Consider the following 17841-nt stretch of genomic DNA (forward strand, 5'->3'; position numbering starts at 1 on the left):
ATACCAAACACGACTACTTTAGCTATAACAGTCTTAAAGTAGGGCAGAAGGTCATAAAAGTAGGTCAGTGCAAATCTCTCCTTCATTACCTTGAGTTTAGATTAGTTATTGTGATACTGTCTTATTCCCTCCCATAAGGCTCTAGATTGTGACACGAGGCCATCTCTAACATCACCCTCTCTACTCTCATATCAATCAGGCTACAATGCGGTCTATTGTGACATGAAGCATGATGCCGTCTCTTTCATCACCCGCTTCTCTTATATCAATCAGGCTACAACGAAGTCTTACTTGATTGTGACATCAGGCATGATAACGTCTCATACATCACGCTCTTCTCTTATTTCGATCAGTTTTATTCTATAATATTATAATAAATAAAAATTCAGAGATGCCTATTCAATTTCAAGGCTTTTTTATTCAATCAACTTGTATAATATAGTAATAATAACACAAGACCAAAACGTGAAGGACAAATCAGCTAAGGTACAGCGTCTTCTTCCCCGATCCTGTCAATCTCATGGCTGACTGGTTGATTGGTTTCATTTTACCAGTTCCACAGCATGCACAGCAACACCACTTTGCCAGTGGAGACCACCGGAATGACTCGTAGATTATAGACTGCATCATCCTGTAAACATGAGAAAAAATAGCACTTTGTAAAAAAACATCATCAAAATCAGATATTTATTATTAACATTCCCGATTATGTTACAAAAACAATGAGTAGTCAGTGCTGATACGCAAAAACCGTGAGAGGAAACATAACCCTGTATGGCTTGCTGTTCATGTTGTTGGTAAGGTAAAACACAAATTAATGTACAAAAAAAGATCAAAACTTTTGTGAAAAACTAGTGAACTGTTGGGGGGGGGGGGATAAAATAAAGTTAAATTTGAAAAAGTTCACCCTTATTTACTAACGTTCACCTTGATAGAGTTTGGACACATGGCTTGCAATGCATACTTTACTTCCCTGCAAATATGTTGCAGTGTATTGCATTTGTTCATGTACCGGTATCGGGTATGTAACTGTAATGTATTGTAAATAATGTAGGCCCAGTTCATGCAGCTCCTCACGATTTTCCGTATCAGCAGCATAGACTGAGAATGGCAGTTTTATTGTTCGTTAAAAATACCTCGCAATTCCAGCAGACTACTTCGTCGCTATTATTTGTGTACTCTGACCAGTTTCACCATCAAAGGTGTACGATATCATTGTTATTTTGACAAGAAACATGAGAAAACATCAACTTCTTGTGAAGCGGTCCGCCATGTTATTGTTTGTTCATCAAGCGTTCGGGTTTGTTTTGATTACGACGTTACGTCGATGATGATTATTAATACAAAGAGGCTATTCTTATAAGGAACGAGTTTACAATCCCCGATCACACCCCAAAAAAAGGTCATCGGTTGACCAATGAAGCACCACTGTTCAATGGATTTATAGTCGAATGCGATCAAACTACGTCATTTCCGATCGGGGATTGTAAATTTTAACCGTCATGGCCAATTGTACCTAGCAAATCAAGAGAAAATACAGAGAAAACTCACCCTGATTTTCTCTCAAAACGTCTACCGTACGTAGATGAACTGAGCGCATGAATCTGGGTTTCTCTACGTGTCTTTTATCGGCAATATTAATAAGAATTAGACAAAATAACCCCACAAAACGACATGTTGACATTGAAAATCAAAATATAGGGAAATACCACTTCCTAGCTGCTCGTTTTGAAAAATTTAGACTGGAACTATGTTTTGAAGTGAACGTACACACTCTGTATACATTCGCAAAATGGCCATCACTTTATCAGCCTCAGCTGCAATGCCTTAGGCCAATGCATTATGTGCAGCGCGTTCAGTACATTACAGAGACAGGTAGGATCGAGGCCGTTTCGCCACTTTTGACCAGACGACAATTTCCAGCTTAAAATCTGCTAATTACTGCCAATTACGGGGCGTTTAGTCTTTCTGCTGTAAATAGCTATAATCCTATCGAAACAAGAGTTCAAAATATTGGTATCCTGGCACATTTTCTGGCCCAGCTACAGCAAATTCGGATGAAAATGCAACTATTTTGCTGGAACTACTTTCGGCCAGCTCCAGTACAAACCATAAGCTCCGCTGGAAGCCAGCGTAGCTAAAAAATTGGGCAAATTGTAAATGAAAGAAAAAACTTATCTGGGCATTATGCCCAAAGCTCACATTATGCAAAGTTTCAGCCATCTACCTCCTGAATGACGACAATGATGAACGACAGACGCCACAATATTGTATAAGCTCTCAACAGGTAAGCTAAAAAATAAACTAGAGGCATCAGGTGACGGCATAGATTCGTCTCCAGGGAACTGACAGATGGACAATTTTTAGATGTGATCAGGGAATGATGGATAACGTCAGGATATTTTGTGTTGGTGACTTGGACTGTCATCAAATCCTTTGAAGTTCAGCATGAGACAAACCTGTCCATTACATGCATGGTCACAACCTAGGACAACTAGTAAATGCAGTCTGGACCATTGAATCAATTCCTCTGAAACATATGTTGAGACAAACAAGCCCAGCAGATACATGGCACAACCTTGGGACAACCAGTAACAGTCTGGACCTTTACATCTAGTCCTTTGAGGTGTAGGTTGTGACAAACTAGTCCAGTGAACATGGTCGAGCCAAGGACTAAGCCCAAGGGGTATGATGGATACATAATATTAAGTAAAAACTTAACCTTCTGTAAACCAACTGCCACATAATGTTTTCTTTATTTAATCTATCCGCGTTAAGTAATACAGTGAAAAAGTAAGTGTTGAAGAATTGTGGCTCAGCTCCTCTCTCTCTTGGTCGACTGTGATGCTGGTCACCGAAAATGTTGAAATGCAACTGTCCATCATCCCTGTTGAACATAATGAGAGAACATTTTAATTTTGCTTACCAAGTTATGTAAGACCAACAGACACTGATAAGATACTAATGATCAAGAAAATTAATTGACAAGCCCTTCGGCGATAATGGCTCAATGTGTTGTCAATGTGTACAGGGACTGGACCAATTGGTTCACTTACTGAATCCAAGATGGCGGACCACCAGACTAAAATGCGAGTACTAATTGAAGAGCTTAGAAGTATAATCAGGCTAAGGCACATTTTAAACCCTGTATTTGGAGAAAAATGCAAAAATATGAAAAAAATCTTCACATTCCCTGGAAACACGCAAGTGATGATTTCTAGATATCGCTGAATCATTAAGAGGCACAGATTATATGTGTTGAAAGCATTTGCTTCTTTAAGGGTATAAATACTGCAAAATGTGCATAAACCAAGAAGGGTTGTTACAACTAGTTACACTACGGACTTAGTGATAAGGCCTCGTCCCATCGCCCTTACCGGCCACTACGACAAGTCAATACTCTTGCTAATGATTCGTCATTATTGGTCGTCGCAAAAACAACGAATTGACACAGATATCAACTAGGTCAACCAATCACGCGGTAGTCTGGCGGACACACCTCCACGACACACTTTATGTGACTTAGCATGGTGTCCCTGATGCGGCCACTAAAGACATGATGACGTAGATTGCCACAACAAACTTATGGTGTGAAGCTGTGTACTCCTCCTACTATAATATTACGTCTGGAGGCGAAGTCGTAAGGTGTACAGTTAGCCGACGACGTTTGGTGTGCAGGTTTCTAATGTCTTCGGCATTCTGCGGGCGATGTGGAATTAGTCCGCCGAGGTTATGGAAGAAAAAAACCAAAATGGCGGGAGTGTCGGAGAACGAGAAGCGTACTGCAATTTTTTCCGCATCAATTTTGAAGTATGTGGATAATGAGGCGTTGGGGAGTTCGTTCAAGAGCCATATAACTTTTGCATGCCAGGGTTATGAAACTGCCGGCTTGTTAGAAAAATGTCGGCGGATTAGATGGTCTTCGTTTTCGGACATTTTTTTGTTGGTTGGCACGAACGATTGTTGTAGTCGTTCCAGTGCAAGCGGACATGGTGGAGCCAGTGCTTGTGGGCCAGGTTACTCTACCAGTGAAATATGCAGGCGTATTGATGTAAGTTTTATCTGTTATAGTGGTGACTTCTCGCTACGTTAATTGCAAAATACATGTACATGATAAGAATGAGCTTACATAAGCAATCTAATCTTTGTTTAAAAATAGTGAAATACATTGAAAAGACTTCACCACGTACACGAAGGAGTGCAGGGAGTTTTCATATCCATCGCTGTTGGGAAGAGAAGGCAAATAAGCCTGGCCAAAGCCTGGGGCCAAATTGGTTGCCTTGGATGAGCCGTCATCAGTGAATTCACCTTTTTCATTACAGATTGTTAAACTAGAAATATATAACGCAATTGGGGCAAATTGCGAATGTATGCCCCCGCTCTGGTGTGTTCGGTGTGTAAATATGTTCATTGCGCGCGTTATTTAGCCTATAAATATGAAATTGTGGCTATAAGCGCACCTCGAATATAAGCACAGTGCGCTTATAAGCGCATAAATACGATAATATCTTCTCTGTGGCTGTTTATGAAATTTTGTGGAGGCTCTCACATAACATCCACAATAATATGGCTGTTGACTGGGCTAGTTGGTCTTACAATAGACATGCACGTGAACAGCAGAGGTTGGTTTTCCCATTTACTCACTACAGAGGTGAAGCGTGGTCTATACTATTTTCGCCTTTGTCATCTCCTTGATCTTTTAAGTTTTTGCCGTTTCCAAGGCGATTGCCTGCTAGCAATTTACACAGAAGATCAGTGGGCAAGCTGTTGACCCTGTTACTGGAACAGCATCAATTATGCGATCGCCTGGAATCAGTCACAGAATATCTGGTACTCAGGAAGTTAAAGACTAGTCACTGCCGGGTAGCTAGTGCAATCTGCTAGAATCAGTCACAGAATATCCATTGCTTACATGCTAATGAATAACAACTGTCAGGCTATTTATCCCTTCTCCTGGTGTCAGTCACAGAATATCCAATGCTCGGATATCAATGAATAGGAATTGCCTAGCTATTTATCTCATCTCCTGATGTCTGTCACAGAATATCCAATGCTCGGATATCAATGAATAGCAACTGCGTGGCTATTTATCTCATCTCTTATCTTATCTCATCTCAGCAAAAATCTAAGATGGCGGCTGGAGGCCATTTTGGATTCTGGAATGCGCCCAAAATCGATAGAGAAACTCCCCTACTGAAGACCATTACACCACAAAAGTTTGAAGTGTGTCAAACCTCTAGTTTTTCAGTTAACAATCGGAATACCAAAATCTAAGTTGGCGGCTGGCAGCCATATTGGATTTTGGAACAAGCCCAAAATTGATAGAGAGCATCCCCTGAATGACCATTGCACCACAAAAGTTTGAAGTGTGTCAAACCTCTAGTTCTTCAGTTAACAATTGGAATACCAAAATCTAAGTTGGCTGCAGGCAGCCATATTGAATTTTGGGTCAGCCCAAAATCGACAGGGAACCTCCCCTACACAACCTCATCACACCACATAAGTTTCAGGTCTGTCACTCACTTGGTTCTTGAGTTACAGGTCGGAATGCGAAAAACCAAGTCGGGCCTGGCAGCCATCTTGGATTTCAGATCGGGCCCAAAATGGATAGGGAATCTCCCCTACACTAGGTAATAACACCACATAAGTTTCAGGTCTGTCACTCACTCGGTTCTTAATTTACGGGACGGAATACAAATCACCAAGTCGGGGACCTGGTGGCCATCTTTGATTTCGGGTCTGGCCCAAAATCGATAGGAAACCTCCCCTACCATAGACCATTACACCACAAAAGTTTGAAGACTGTTGGCCCTCCGGTTCTCTAGTAAACGAGCGGAATGCGAAAATCTAAGATGGTGGCTGGCGGCCATCTTTGATTTCAGGTCGGGCCCAAAATCGATAGGGAACCTCCCCTACCATAGACTATTACGCCACAAAAGTTTGAAGACTGTTGGACCTCCGGTTCTCCAGCTAACGAGCGGAATGCGAAAATCTAAGATGATGGCTGGCGGCCATCTTTGATTTCGGGTCGGGCCCAAAATCGATAGGGAACCTCCCCTACCATAGACCATCACACCACAAAAGTTTGAAGACTGTTGGACCTCCGGTTCTCTAGTAAACGAGCGGAATGCGAAAATCTAAGATGGCGGCTGGCGGCCATATTGGATTTTGGAACGCGCTAAAAAACAATAGGGACCCTTTGACACACTAGGCCTACACCCCCTAAAAATTTCAAGTCAGCCGAGCAAGGGGTTCTTGAGTTATAGTCTGGAATTCAGTGCAGCGGACGCGGCGGCCGGAAACCACCTAAGAACATAATGCCCCCACTTTAGCGGGGGCATAATTATTCACAGACATACTTGTGGGTAGGCCTAATCCAGAAGAAACATACCGCCAGCCTTTCCTCCGGGTTTTTCCTACAGCCTTCTACTTCTAGGCCTAGTTCTAGCACAGATAATTCACTTATTTTTCAATATATTGCAATAAAACTTGCAAAATATGTTTTAAATAACCTACTTTATTGATTTATTATTGATTTATGTCAAGAAAATATAATTTTGATAACTTTGAAACCTGGTGGACGCTGGTGGACGCTGTTTAGGATGTCCGGCCTATACGTATACGTTGACTTCAGAATTCACCGGCCATCCGCATCAGGCTGCAAGTGCAACTCTGTCAGTCAGTGTCACCCAAACCAGGTCATACCAATGCTGCCAGCGAAATTGACACTTCGATGAGTATTTCCATCACCTCGACATCAGAAAACTTACTGATTTTGTACGGAAAGCAAGCAGTGAACGATGTAAACATTAATGGATGACGGTAATTACGGTGATTACCTCGTTCCGAATGCTCACCATAAGCTTAGTTGCATACAGTCATACACCTGCAATACTTCATCGATCCCAGGTTGATTATCGGCTAATGTAGCATATCATTATCACACCCCCGGATCAAACCTTACTAATCAAACCTGAAACTATCGAACTGGCACGATATTCGTTCTTTTCTTTAAATATTTGTCGATGGAATCAAATGGAATCAAATGGAATAAATTGTTTGTGGCCAATTTGCACTACTCACACGCTTCCAAAAAATCAACATTTTGCGAATGTACTCGATTTGTTGGAACATAGTAAGCTCGTCCCCTTGTACGAATGTACGCACATATGACCATAATAAATCAATATGAATAACACCCTGGAAAAGGGGCGTGGCAAAATTACATGGAAAAAGGAAAAAAACAGATATATACGATGGTTTGTTGTCCAAAATCACTTCACGAGACACATCTATGATGCCAAACACAGCCAATGATGCCGATTGCGCCCGAATCGGTCAGCCCTTATGGACAAACGAGGTTATCACAAAATGAGGTTAAACAAGAGGCCCAAGGGCCTGGCGCTCAGCTGGATGACCTAATTACATAGGACTGAGGGTGTAAAGTAGTAAATATCAGCTTTATACTACTGTTTGAAGGTCAAGAGAACACGTTATACCACTAAGATTTCCAATGCAGAGCTGCCAGCTGGATGAAATATGATTGAACTAATCAGCCATGGTATGTAAATATTACAGGAGGCAACGGAAGATATCCCTAGTTCAGTATGTTGTATCGGTAGCTTTACAGAAAAGAAGTGTCAGAGAGGATGAGACTTCTCCATGGACAACTGTGGTATGTCCAGGCTGGGTTGTACAGCACAAGGATACAAAATGCTGTCTGTAATTGAAAGGTATCATGATTTAACAGAGGTCAAAATAAATAGAAATGACCAGTTTGGGACTAACACCACTGTCTTTTTTTTGATAAAGTAGAGATTACAGGAGTCAACAAAATTAATTTTATTGAGAGAAATTGACCTGTCCTGCAGGTGATTGGAATTAAAAATACAAAGGGTCGTTTTCATATTTGAAAATCCCTTCATAATCAAGGGCTACCTCTGACTAAAACAGCACCCATAAACAATAGACCACCAATTTGACCCCAGCTCCTAACTGCAGGAAAACCCAAGCCCAGCAACCAAAAGTACCAAAAATACATTTTTGTTTACATTTGAACTGCACACATGCGTTTGTTTACAATTTCCCGCGAAATCTCGAAAATCAGGTGACCTGCTATCGTGGATTGAAAATAACATTTATCTGGGTTCAGCAGGTCAGCAGGTATACCGGCTGTTCCAATCATCCCCCTACAGCCAGCTGTTCAAAAGGTAATGTTATTCACCCCACAGGGAGTGCAGGTAATTGATTAAGCCCCTGCATAACTTAACAGCAATGGCTTGGTTTCTGTGAGTGGTAAGGAGAATTGACAGTGTCCGATTAAAAATCCCTCATTTCTGCTCCACTGAAGTAAATTTTTGAATAAAACCAAGACGTTGCATCAGGGTAAGGTGTCACCACAGTTCATACGAAATTTCAAGGCGATCCAACGCCTCTAAGTGTGACTTTATTCGTCCCCCTTCTAATAATTATTATTATATAGATAGAAGATTTAGACCAGCGATGACGTCATTTCTGGTGATTCCCTACGTTGTCCAATGAACGCTTTTTAAAGTGTGCCATTTGGCATGCATTAGCATGCAATGTATTTTATCAGCGCTGACAATTGCCGAACAGAATGCCGTAGCTCCGTCAATTTGCAATCAATTTTTATTGGAGTAACATTATTGTGTTGCTTAAAACGTCTACTTTTTACTCATGTAAGAATCGTAGTACTAAAAACTAATATGCAAACAGAATCATGCCGATTCACTGCACATACTGTGGGAATTCTCCACTTCAAAATACATCGCGAACAGAGCGTGCACTTCCGATATCGTTTTCACAGAATTGTGCCAAATTTTCAAGAACTAATTTCTGAAAGTATTCCCTTAAGACCTTATGACTACCCGCTGAAAGGAACTAGTGATAATATCGCCTACTTGACTACCTTTTAGCAGAAAATTGGTTACTTGTTGCAAAATCAATCTTCCATCTTTACACTGGTCACAGTGGGTATGCTGAAATATAGCCTGGTTCAATGCGCAAAATACAACTGCGCAACTATAAGTCATAACCCGGGCTTTTGAATCGTCAAAAAATCTGTCAAATGTGCCTGTAGCGCCAACTGGCGGTGAAAACTAAACTAATTCCATTACTGATTACAAGTCAAAATGAAAAATTATTAAAAAATATTCGGCCAGATTTGAAAACAATATTTCCTCTGTGGCCCGAGGTATAAAGGAAAGAAGTTTAAACTTCCCGATGACCTCATTCGCCGAATGTAGGTCAGATCGCGCTGATTTTTGGTTTCTGAGTTCCCCTTGGGCTACTCCTAATTTAGCAGCGTCAACAAAGTGCCTAGGTCTTACGGTTACAAAATGCCCAAAATTGACATGGAAGGATGGAAGGACGGACACCATTGCCTTAGTAATATTACCAGCTTCGCTGACTTTGTCAGCTGAGCTAAAAACCCATGCAACTTTAATGGTCACTATAGACAGTGAGCCAATATGATTGAGAATTTGATGATAATTCAGCAGGTTTTTTGTTCATTTGTGTGTACATTTACACTGTGCGTGTATCTGTACGTGCTGTACAGTACATTTCTGTAGGGGTGATCGGGGAGAGGAAAACGATCTTTAAAATTGTCAATTTCAGCACTCATGACATGTTTACCGAGGTTTCAGCAATTATTTTCAGTGGAGGTATATCTTATGAGTGGAGTCTGGGTGATTTAGCATCATTTATAGGTGTTTTGAACGCACAATCGTCACGATTGTGATGAAAGTTTCTGGCCTGAATTTGCTAATTGCAATGCCAGTGCCAATTTCTCGGGACTTTTAGATCATCTTATGGGATGGATATGGCATAAATTCTGACGGACTCTGCTAATTATGTTGTTCATCAATACTTGATCTTTACTTTGTAGGTGTTATCTCCAATTCTGTTTAATATCTATATCGATGTGTAACTGGAAAGGTTCCGTGCAAGCAGACTCGGGTGTCATATTGGTGACCAGGTTTGTTGCGCCTTAGCTTATGCCGACATTATCATCACTCTAGTTCCTTCATTACCCTCACTTAACAAAATGCTTCATATAGCCTCGGGATACCCTATGGATTATTTTATATCTTTTGATGAGAGCAAATTTAAGTTTGTGTTTGGATTATGTAATTTTGAAAGTATTGAGATTCTTTTTAAAAACTTTATAATGCGTGTGACTCCCCGAGACGTGCACCTTGGGATAAGATATCGGAAAGACAAGAATTTCCATTTCCTGTGGAAATGTCATTTTGTTAGTTCATACCTACCCAGGTCAGACTTTTGCATGTGTACTCCATTCGGACACACCCGAAGAAGAAATAATATATTTATAATAGAAATCTCTTAGCTAGTTCGCTTAGCTACACCTAGGCAGCGCCCCTATACAGCCTCTGCCTCGTGTGAGCCGCCATCACTAGTACTTATTACTCGAGCGCACCGAGTAAGTCCCGTTGCTGTGGGGACAGGCAGGGCGGGTAGTCTGACCCGGGTCAGACTTTTGCATCGAATACCAACAACCAAAGGAAGGAGGGTAAACGGTGACTTACCATGTAGTGAAGTGAACTGTCTCCAAGCTGCGCAGCAGAACCCAACGGGTGAGACCAGGGGACCAAGAAAAAGAATGCTTGGGGGAGACCCGGGCTAGAGGTCAATAGGCCCTTTGACAACAAAGGGAAGCATACCTGGGAAAACCCATCCCCTCCTAGACGGGGACAAAACCACCTCAACACGGTATAAGCTCAGCACATATCGTCAAGAGACACAATGTGGAAAAAAATTCTTTTTTTTTACAAGAAGGAGAGCACGCCCCAGAATAATAACATGGAGCGGCCTCACTGACTAACTCTCAAAAGTCCTAGGAGGCTGAACCCTAGGACAGCTGGACGGGGCGAACGCGCAGGCCCGAAGACCCGGCGACAGTCTATAAAACAACCCCCCCCCCCCCCGCTTAAAAAGGAGGGAGGACAAGAGAGCCAGCAGGAGAGAAAATCGACGAGTGGTCTAGGCAGGGAAACACCTAGACCACGTGCTGAGCGGCGACAATTGGACCAAGAGACAGCATACCATCTGTTAACCTGGAACAATCGCGCATATAATACTGGGAGAATGTAGAGTGAGAACTCCACGTAGCCACATCTAAAACCTCGTTCAGCGCCACTCCCTTATACTCGGCCCATCAAGTAGAAATGGCCCGAATCTCGTAGGCCATAATGGCGCCTAGGCGACAAAGCTCTGGAGAAACGAGTGTCATAGAATAAGCCATCCGGATGGTGGCCACTAACCATCTGGCGACCGTGGCTGCAGCTATCTCCCAAGTAAACCCCTCTCTGTAAGACAGAAAGAGGCGCTTTCTGCCTAGGCGAACAGCAGGATCCTTAGTCTTATTAGAATAGAACTTCAATGCCCGAACAGGACAGAGAGTTCTGTCCTGGAGGTCTCTAGAGACCGTAGCGGATAACGAGGAGATAAAAACCGGGCGCCTGGAGGTGTGCGGCGCCTGGTTTTTAGCCAGAAAGCCTGGGACAAATTCTAGGACCGCGCCCCTCTCAGTGAAAGCCAATTTATCAAAGGCTAAAGCATGGAGCTCAGATGTTTAAAATCTACCTGATGCATGGGTTCAAATGGAAATTTCATGAGAGCCCTTAAGACCACCGAGAGGTCCCACTTGGGGGAGAGCTGAATGGAGCGAGGACGCTCGAAAGACATATTGCAGAGCAACGATGAAACAGCGTCATCCCAAGACGGCTGCCACGATTCAGTCAGCTTTAAGGTGACCGAAACGGCGGAGCGATAACCTTTCACTCCCTGAACCGAAAACTTCCGGACCGAGAATAGAAAATTCAAGAAGTCGAGGAAGTTGGGAAGAGAGGGAGCGACCGGAGAAACTCCGTGCTCCCGACACCAGTCTCGAAAGACAGCCCACTTGCTATCGTATGAATCAAGGGAAGACTGTCTCTGAGGTTGGGCGACTTTACGGATAACGTCTTCCGAAAAGCCTCTCTCTCGGAGGAAATACCCGACAGCCTCCAGGCGTGACGCCTGTAAAAAGAAGGGTCTTGATGATCGACCCGGCTGATCGGGTGATAAAGCAGACGGTCCCACGCCGGCAGGCGGCGGGGGTGATCTGTCAGCAGCTCCAGCAGAACCGGGAACCAGGCCTGGTTCGGCCAGCACGGTGCTATCAGACAAAGTCTGACCCGTGAACTGGCCACCTTGTTGAGTACCGGTAGCAACAGAGGGGTTGGCGGGTATGCATAAGCATTGAGGCCGTCCCAGGAGGCCGACAGGCTGTCCACTCCCAAGGCCTCCCCGTCCGGGAGGGGTGAGTAGTACAGGGGGAACCTCTTGTTCAACCGAGTCGCAAACAAGTCCACGACCGGAGCATCCCACATGGCCCCCAGGCGAGAGACCACCTCGTGATGGAGGGTCCACTCTGTCTGGACCAGACGGTCCAACCTGGAAAGGGCGTCGGCCAAGATATTTCTCTTGCCGGGGATGTGACGGGGGAGGAGCTGGATATCCAAGCGGCGACAAAGCTGCAGGAGCTCCCAAGTGAGACGGCACAATGTGTCGGATCTCGTCCCCCCTGTCTCCGAATACAAGCGACCACCGTCGAATTGTCGGAGAAAAGAGAAACCCTGTGACCCCTCAGATGAGACGTGAAGGCCCTCACTGCCAGGATGACAGCCTGCATCTCGAGGATATTGATCGAGAGACGCGCATCCTCCTCTGACCACGGGCCCTTGGTGGTCAGGTCCCCTTCATTCAAATGGGCGCCCCAACCATAAAGGGAGGCGTCCGTGAACAGGGACATCTGGGGCGACGGAGGGCTGAGCTGCACTAAGCGAAGGAGCTCCGTCTCCGAACCCCAGAAACTCCACACCTCCCCCAGGAGAGACCCCGGGATAAATATCCACTGGTCGAGGGAGTCCGTGAATGGACGCCAACTCGACAGCAGGAGGAGCTGGAGTGGGCGCATATACAGGCGGCCGAAAGGAACCTGGTCCGCTGCCGAATTGAGCAGCCCCAGCAGCGACAGAAACTGTCGGGCTGTGGCGCTGACCTGACGGCGAAAAATCCCGACCAAGGACCGAATCTTGCGAATTCGGTCCGGAGGGGGGACATCAGGCCCTCTCGTGTGCAAAATCGCACCCCCACGAAGACATAATCCTGAGCTGCGTCCAGCTCGGATTTGTCCTAATTTAACAACCACCCTGCCTGTCTGGTTGTGACAAGCAGAAACTTTGCCTGCTTTCCCAGACAGCGATGAGCCTGGTGCCGTAGCAGCAAGTCGTCGAGATAGCAATGGAGCTTTAAGCCCATGGCGCGAAAAGGCGCGGCAAACGCCTTGACGACTGTTGTGAAAATCAGCGGAGCAGAAGCCAGGCCGAAAGGAAGGGCCTTAAACTGATAAACCTTTCCTTCGAAGAAAAAACGAAGGAAGGGCTGAAACTCTGGATGGACCGGGACGTGTAAATACGCTGGGCTGCACCGCGACCGCTACTGACCTGGTTGTCTCCATCTTGAAGCCAGGGACCCGGAGGAACCGATTCAAGGTGGACAGGTCGATGACCAGTCTCCACTTCCCCGACTTCTTGGGGACCAAGAAGACATGGCTGTAAAAGCCCGGGGAGGAATGGTTGTCCACCAGCCTCACTGCCTGCTTCTTGAGAAGAGACAGGACCTTCGATTGAAGGGCAAGCGCCCTGACGATGTCTACTGACGGGGACACCGGGGTGGGAGTCGACGTCATAGGGGGGGGGACGGGAAAAGTCCAATCGGACACCGTGTCGGAGCATATCTGGCACGGGGGAGTCTTTTTGACACCACCGGTCCCATAAGTCTGCGAAGTGTCGCAGTCTGCCACCCACGACGCCAACTGTGGGGGCGCCACCTGGAGGCGCAGGAGGAAGGACTAAAGAGTCACTTGCGCTTGCCCCCGCGACCCTTCTCTTGGAAGGGACGCTTGGGCTGCACGCCGCCCCCGCCCCTGCCTGAAGAGCGGTGGCGCTTATTGGAGCGTCGAGAGGGAGCCGCAGCTTCTGCCTGCCCTTGGGGACGAAAGGAGGAGGAGTCACGCGAGGACGAATGCCCACGAGGAGTCGACGAACCTCAGGGGCGTCGAGACCCCACCTGTTGTCCCCTGCCCACGGCCTGTGAATAGGAACGCGGACGGGGGGCGGCCTGGGGAGTTGAGACTGACTCCATCAGACGATCAGACTGTGCCTGAGCACCCATGGTGTCAGGCAGGGAGTCATGGAACAAGAAAGGGCCGCTCAATGGAGCGGTCCTTAATGCCCCCCCCCCCCCCCCCCCCGCAGAAACTGGGACCTGACCGTGCTCAACCCCCCGATGAGCAGGTCACGGCGTTTTAGCACGCCGTTAGCCGCCTGCTTAGCAGTCAGATCGTTGGCATGCTGCAGGGACTGCTGGATCGGCGTAAGATAACACCGCCTTGGTCTCCTTAGCCAGGGCCTCGTCATTCTTCGTATCCTTTAAGGCCGAAGAAGAGAGGACTTTAGGGGGTACCAAACCCGAAAGTTGGATGTCATCCTTGAGGGGCGACAGTGAAACTGGGTCGGTTCCCGACGGTGAGACCCGATAATAATCGGGTCTATAGGACAGGCTTGGAGGGGAAGCGGTCGTGAATCGCTTCCCAGCCTGAGTCCAGGCACCCGGGCCCGTAGACGGGAGCGTCGAGACCAGGGCGCGCTGGTGACCCCCGCAAGAAGGCGCTGTATCCCTGAGAGCCGTATCCAACCATGTGGAGGCTCTAATCAGGGCCGGAGACGCGGGCAATTCTTGGAAAGCCTGGTCAGGGACCGCATCCGACTCCTGCTCGGAGGCGTCGCCGAACAAGTCGAACGGCACCTTACCGAGGGCGGGGTTGACCGTCGGGAGAGGACACGTGTTTTGCGGCACAAATTGCCGAACAAGAGCACGCAAGTCGAGCATACCCGCGACAATGGCGGAGTCCTCACCCCCAGAGGGGGGGTCAGCCTGAGAGGCCGAAAAAGACTGTGAGTCGCTAAACTCACAGTCCATTGGCTGATGACTCAAATCAAAAGCCACCGGCCTCTCGGCCCGGCGAGCCGAGGATCTGCCATGGAGGTTGGAAGCCTCCATGCGGCCCGTCAGGCTCCTAAGCAACTGCCATTGCTCCTCCGTGAGAGAGGAAGCAAGAGGCAGAGGCTCAGAGCTCAAATCGGACTCCCGTGGGGCAGACACAGGAGGGGGGAGGGGGGCATGCCTGATCGGCAGCCACACCCGTCAACCCCAACATACCCGACAGAGCAGGGTGGGGTCGGACCGGGGAAATAGACGGTCTGACGGCACCCATAACGGGGGGGGGGGGGGCACCTGGGCCCCTCGCCCGTGAATAGTGGTCGATCACCGACCCCCTGCCCACACCGGGCAGGACACCTCCGGGTGCGGTGAACGGCGGCAAAGAAGGGAAAGTGAAAACAGGTCTTGCCCCGCCAGGGGGCGTCCGAAGAGACGACCGACTCACGCAAACCCCGGAGGGGGACGGGGGAGCACACCTTAAATAACAGGCGGCTCACCGGGGCGACGCTGCTCACCAACCCATGACAGGTGGGGGCGTCGGCAGGGGGAGTCCCACCCCCTGGAAAGGGGGCAGGGCTAGCCCTGGGGAGTGTCCCTGAACACTCAAACCCAAGGCCTCCCCAGGGGGCACACCACCAAAAGAGGGGTGCCCGGCCTGGGGGGAGGGGTAGGGAGGGGTCGAAACCCTCCCAGAGCCCCGTGGACCTCGCCGCTTAGCGGGAGTCCGTGAGGAGGGCGAGGGAGAGAGAGTCAAAGACACCCTTCCCTTTGAGGGCCGTGCCCCTCACCTCACCTTCTTCATCTTCTTGCCGGCAGTGCCAGGAGAAGAGGAAGGCATCCCGGGGGCGGAAGGGTCCGGCCCAATTGGGGCGGAACTAACCGCACCTCGACACAGGGAAGAACCGGGCTGGGGACTATGAATCCCCGATACACCCGTAAACGGACCTCGAAAACCCGCCCTGAAGGGCAGGAACAAAGGGTGGAACACTCAAAGAAGTAAGAAAGGACGGCAATAACGATGCCATTACGTCGACTTTCTAACAGAAAAACCACAAAAGTATAAAACAAACGGTCACGTGACCAACAGCCCGGGAAAACGGAGAAAAAATTTCTTGGAAGACGGCAGAAAAGCAAGCTCCAAAAGCAGAAATCGAGGGAGGATAGTAAAAGAACGATCTCACCCGTCTCCTAGAGTCAATAAGCGTCCCGCAGGTGTCCCGGGGTGTCCTTCTCGAGCGTAGAATTGACCAAAATTTGGCTAAAATGACGTAGGAAAAACTCAGTACAATGTGATACAGTGTGCCGAGGAATAAGTACTGGTGATGGCCGCACACACGAGGCAGAGGCTGTATAGGGGCGCCGCCTAGGTGTAGCTAAGCGAACTAGCTAAGAGATTTCTATTATAAATAGATTATTTTTTCCGCGGGTGTGTCCGAATGGAGTACACATGCAAAAGTCTGACCTGGGTAGAGTATGAACGACATAAAATTGAATTCGAAGTGAATGAATGACCTTTACAGAAGGACCAATGTTATGTTGTTGTTATTTTTTAGATATGCTAGTGTCTCTGTGAAGTATCCTATATTCAAAACCTTTTCTACTCCTACTATTGCCAGATTTGGGACATATCTAAACAGCAGTTTGCTGATTTCCCTCTCTGTGGGACGGATAAATCGATACAAAAAATCTTAGATATCCCTCAGAGAACGTATAATGACCTAATTCTATTTATAATCACTGAAGGGGATATCATTCACACCTAGAGAAAAGGATTATCAAATTCCTCAATCTTCTCATGAAATCCAACAATAAGCTGAAAAAGAAATGTCTAATGCTCACTCTTAATGGTAGCCGGTCCTCTATTGGGAATCCTTTCCCTCATCTGTGTCACAAATATGGTTGCGATAGGAAGGTTCAGGATCTAATGCAAAAGCAGCTGGTTCCTTTTGCTTGAACGGAGGGAGGTTTACATCTGGGAGTTGCTAGGTATGAGGGATATGGGCAATGAGATCTAAAATTAATCAGAAATGAAATGGCCAGGGCCATTGTGCTCACCTCATGTGGAGGAAAGATGGATAAAGAGCATGGTCTTGTGTCATGTAGTGTTAGGTTTGATGTAGGTCCAAGCAATTACAATTTCCCCAAAATGGCCAATTTACAGTACATTCGACCTCTGTGACCTTGAAAAGTAGGTCAAATCAAAGAAGACCCGGGTGACACATTGAATGGTTGTTAGAATTAGATGTACCTATGATAAAAAATTGGTGCCAATCGGGCAAGTCATTACTAGGAATAATGGCATTTTGAAGAATTTAGGATTTGGCCCCCTCCCTGGAGGCCAAACGGCAAATCAGATCACACCAAACTTCGGTACCTGAGATCACCTGACCAAGGGGTACATGTGTACTTAATTTGTGATCAATAGTCATTGCAGTTAAGAAACGTGCCATAGTTACGGCCTGACGGCGAATTTACGCCATTTGACCTCTGTGACCTTGACAAGAAGGTCAAATTAAAAACCTGTGTGACATATACTGTATGGTGGTTAGATGTACCCATGATATCAAATTGGTGGCAATCGGGCAAGAAGTTAAGGAATAATCACATTTTTAAGGTTTTTGGATTTTGCCCCCTGGTGGTCAAGTGGTGAATCATATTGGACCAAACTTTGGTCCCTGAGATCACCTGACTAAGGGGTAAATGTGTACCAAATTTGGTATCAATAGTCATTGCAGTTTAGAAATGTGCCAT

The 17841-nt window shown here is 46.6% G+C and overlaps 1 protein-coding gene across 3 annotated transcripts in view; it reads right to left on the reverse strand.

Annotated features, from left to right (window-relative positions):
- Positions 1-17841, reverse strand: part of LOC135485750 (E3 ubiquitin-protein ligase UBR2-like) — a 650469-nt gene that overhangs the window by 6478 nt on the left and 626150 nt on the right. The window lies entirely within an intron of this gene.

This window comes from Lineus longissimus, chromosome 3, assembly GCF_910592395.1.
Source record: "Lineus longissimus chromosome 3, tnLinLong1.2, whole genome shotgun sequence".
NCBI classification, from domain to species: domain Eukaryota; kingdom Metazoa; phylum Nemertea; class Pilidiophora; order Heteronemertea; family Lineidae; genus Lineus; species Lineus longissimus.